Consider the following 4756-nt stretch of genomic DNA (forward strand, 5'->3'; position numbering starts at 1 on the left):
AGCACAAGATTGCTGAGTTCTCTGTTTAGGGTCTTCCAAGGGTACAGGTAAGTTGTTTGCTGGGTTGTATTTAATCTGGACCCTTGAATAGGGAAAGATCAGCTCCCCAGATCATTAGGGAAGTCGGCAGGCTGTCTTGCCTCAGACTGAGAGCCTGTGCTGCTCACTAGCTGCTGCCTACAGACCACATTCTGCTCCTTGCACATGAAGTCCCAGCACCATCCTCAGATTCTGTTGTTTAGAGGCAAATCATAGCTTCTCTCCATATTGGGAGGAGGTACTCTCATGATACTGTCAGGAGCATCAGGAGGTAGAGAGCTTGTGTATCCCCCCATTATCATTCTGTTTCAAATGGGTAGAAGACAGAGCCCAGATGACCTGAAAGGAATTCGAGTATAGCTGAAAAGTTACCAATATATTCTTTGTTTGCCAAAGACTTACTGCTGTCTAATGGCCAGTCCTTTTTCGGAAACCTCTGAACCATGTCTGCTAAATTGTCATCTAAATAAATGTCTGAAATTTACCTTATTCCAATGTAGTGAAAATGCCTGAGGTGCACTCTCTGGAATCTACCCCTTCATTATATTTAAACTAGCAAAACTTGAAAACAACTTGTGTCTTATTACAGCTTCTACCAATTTTTATTATTATTCCCCAACATTTAAGTTATAGATATACAACTTAGTGATTACTCTGATTTCTCACTTTAAAAATGGAATAACTATTGCAGTAATAGCATTATCAATAAAATGTTTTCAATGGACATTTTCAAACTAAGGATCTTTCCAAACCCAAGTCTTCACAAATTTGGGATACCACTTCTTTAGTCATTGATTTAGTGTATCAAATACTACAGGTTCCATTCACAATCTGGTTGCCAAAAGTGTATTTGAATGTTGTGGGTTTAGTTTTAGCATGTAAAGAAACACTTCAAGTAAGGAGAGTGTTATGGCTTGTGTCCAGTTGTTGGGCCAAAGCCTCATGCAGTCATTTGGGCACCTTCTGGAGTTTGTGAATAATTCATAATCCAATGAAGGGATTATGGGTGGAAGTACTATGCCTACCCTGCAATGAGTAGTCTTCATACAATGTAAGGAAGGGATAGAGACTTGCTAGCTACCCCAGTTGCTGTTCCACCCTTTGCTCTTTGCTGTTTCCCACCTCCATGAACTCCTCCCCTCTGCCATGTCCCACTCGGTCTTAGATTCAGCTGAGTACAGACTGTGTGGTGGATTTCTAACTGGTGGTCAACTTCTTACACCCAGCTGAATTGAACTGGCATGGTGCTGGGTGTGCAAGGCCATCTTGGGTTGCTGCCAACAGCAGAAAGGCAGAACACGAGAAGCTGCCAAAACACTGTTAGGAATGTTTTCAGATAAGCTATTGGTGCTGTTGGAAGCTGCTAGTTCTCTTGGGCTGTTCTGCTGGAGGACCTTGTCATGCTGGCTTTCCCGATGAACTTTGGAGAAGTTATGGTCCTCATCTTGAGCATCAATTCCTGGCTACAGAAGGGAAGATAGTGTCCTGTTCAGCCTCATGGAGAAGCTTGTCCCATTGCCTTTCCTGATGGGAACTCAGCTTTCCTTATCGCTGAAGGAGCTCGGGACCTCACTGTTGCTGAGGATGACTGTGGTACTTTTGGGGGAGCTCTGAGGCTTACCTTGAGGGTTGCTTCCTAGCTCCAGTTCATATCCCTCAGCTTGCTAGTGCAGATCCTTCATCCCACTGATATAGACTTCATAGCTTATACCACTGATCTTTGGGCCTTTCCAGCACAGCTCCATGAAGCGAGCCTGCATGAGACTTTGTTGTGGGCTCTAGGTCTCCAGCTGGACTGGTGGGAGGCATTGCTATGAGCTCCAGGCCCTCAGCTGGCTTCATTAGTATTTAGTGTGCGGATAGATTTCCTGCACTTGTGGTATGTGATTCTTGGGTGATTCATTATACATGCTACTATAAAATATGTCCTGTACTATATTTTACACCTTGCAAAAACCCCAAACCATGACAGACTGAAACTTTCACAAACTGTGAGCTAAATAAACCTTTCCTTCCTTGATTTTAGGTGTCAGGTATTTTTTTCCTAGTAGTGAAAGTAACTGAGACAAAGAAGAAAAAGGAGTTTAAAAATTTCATCAGAGAGAGCTGAGCATGGTGGTACGCTCCTGTAATCACAGCATTAGGAAAGCTAAAGCAGGAGGAACATTGTGAGTTCAAGACCAGCCTGGGATAGAGACTAAGTTCAAGGCTAGCCTGAATGCATAGTCTCAAAAAAAAAAAAGACATAAAATAAAAAAGAAAAGAATTTCATCAGACATCATTCATCATTTTAAAAAGAAAAATAAACATCAAGAAGAATCATAGTTTTCAACATAAAAAGAAGCCCAACAAGGTATCTTCCTTTTTATTAAGACTTATTGCAATGTATAATGCAATATTTATGACTTTCTCAACTCTTAAACGTTTTCCTAACATAGATCTTACATGTCTTGAAGACTATTGTGCTGTCCTCTTGTAATTTAATTCAACTGACTAGTACTAGTTTAAAGTAACTACTTTAAGGGGCCGGGGAGATGGCTTGCCTGGTAAGTGCAAGGGACTGAGTTCAAGCCCCGGATCCGAAAAAAAAAAACAACAAAAACCAAGACTCAGAGGTAAAGTAACTGCTTTAATGTCCACAGTCTAAAAACATGAGCATTTATAGTTGTCTGATTTTAATATCACTTTTACTATATGTATATACTTCATAATATTTCTTATATTGTAATAACTACATAGTAAAACCAATTGTTTTTCAGAAATTTAGAATATCTTATATTTTCTTTTTCTTTTAAAGCACAGGGTAGAACTTAATCTTTATTTACAGGACATTGTAAAATAGGAAATTCTGTATAGAAATAAGTAACCCCTTCAGAGGATAAGCTTCATACAGCATATACAATTTGGAGCTGTTCAAGTATAGTGGCATTGTAAAAAGTACTACAATGAAAACCACATTTTTTTTTTTAAGAAAAAAGAGTTCTTAGTAGAGAAAGACAAACTTATACCGAACATAGTGCATAACAAGAGCTGGTGCCTCCTTCGCTGTACACCTAGAAGCTAAAGGTATGGAGAACCCCAGCCTGCACTTGGATGGTATAGGCTTCAAGGTAGTGTCTGGCACAGTTTGATCTTCTTCCTCCTCTGAGAAATACTTCTCAATCAAGTGTAATGAGGCCTTATATTCAGAATCATTTTCATGGTTCTGCAGAGCTTCAATCTTGTCCATTCTTCAACTATACCAAGCTTCTCAGTTTCACCTAGTTTCTCAGCAGTCAGAAAGGTATTTGTAATAGCAAGCAGATTAACAAGGATAATTTTCATATATTTCACAGTGAAGAGGTTCATCAATGGTTCTATTATACCACAATGAACAAGGGACACAATCTGTTCCACTGTCCCACTGCAATTGGTCACAGCCCACACAGCTTCCTTTTGGGTCCTAAAGCCCACCTGAGGAGAACACAGATGAGGAATGGGAAGAATCCATGGTTCACAACTTGTATCTGGTCCTGCCGGCCGGCTGTGATGTCAGACATCGTCCACGTAGCCTCCTTCTGAATGTTTGTCTTGGGGTGAGTGAGCAGGCTGGGAAAGACAGCAAGCGCTCCTGCATCTGTCACAATCTGAGTCTGTTCGTCTGTTCCAGTGAGGATATTCCCTGTGGCTCTCAGTGCAGGAGTCGTAATGGGGAATTCGTCTGATCCCAGAAGCTTCACCGGATGGGGCACAACTCCTGCTTTTATGACCATTTCTGTGCATTCATTTGGACAATCGGTGATATGGAAAATAGCTCAGCAGGCATCCGCTAATACTTCACGATCACTGTGATGCAGGAGATGAACCAAAGTAGGGAGAATTTGCTCAGTGACATCCAATGGGGGGCGCAGGATTCTGGTTGCGGCAAAGGTTGGAAAAGGTTCATTTAAGGTTGTGTAAGTAACCACCTGCTAAAGACGACCTATCAGGGACTGCAAGAAGAGCCAACAGTGGATCAGTTGCACCATAGTTGATTAGCAAGGCTCGGAAAACTGAACCATCACCTGCAATGTTTCCCAGTGCCCAGACAGCCTGCTCACTGACGTGAGCATGGGCAGACGCCAAAAGGGAAATGAGAGCCAGGATGGCCCCTCCGTCCACCACCGCCTTGGCCTGCTCTGACGACCCAGAAGCAATGTTAGTGAGTGCCCAAGCAGACTCAAACTGGATGGGACTACAGTCACTTCTGCCCAGGAAGGACACAAACTTGGGGATCAAACCAGCCACAACTATGTGGTCTATGGGAGGTTGTTTTTTTTTTTTTTTTTTCCTGAAAAAGCAGTTTCCTAGCAGCTTGAGAAGCTTGCAGCTCGCTTTCCAGATTATTGCTGGTTATGCCTTTGACAATGTCATCTACAGTCCAATTCACAGCATCCTAGTTGTTGCATTTTTCCTGCAATGGTGAGGCAGTGTCATTAGGAAATGAGCTTGCGTTTCTCCTTTTCAGCATCTGGTCAACCTTTTTAGCTTTCCTCAGCTCCACGCTAACTTCTATTTGCCTCCGCCTCATTTCTGTACTGTCTTTTTCCTTGTTCTCAAATCTGTTCAGCCGGGCAGCTGGCGAATTAGCATTAGCATTCTCGTTGGCGAACATGGTTACGAGACAAAGAGAAAGCTGCGAAGTGAGAGCAGGCAGCACTGCGGGGCTCGCCGGCGGTGGACCAGGTACTCTCCAAAC

At 42.6% G+C, this 4756-nt stretch overlaps 1 pseudogene; it reads right to left on the reverse strand.

The window, feature by feature from the left end:
- Positions 1-3092: 3092 nt before the first annotated feature.
- Positions 3093-4672, reverse strand: LOC101589078 (annotated as a pseudogene).
- Between the last annotated feature and the right edge of the window lie 84 nt (positions 4673-4756).

The sequence above is a fragment of the Octodon degus genome, unplaced genomic scaffold, assembly GCF_000260255.1.
Source record: "Octodon degus isolate 3935 unplaced genomic scaffold, OctDeg1.0 scaffold00135, whole genome shotgun sequence".
NCBI lineage: Eukaryota > Metazoa > Chordata > Mammalia > Rodentia > Octodontidae > Octodon > Octodon degus.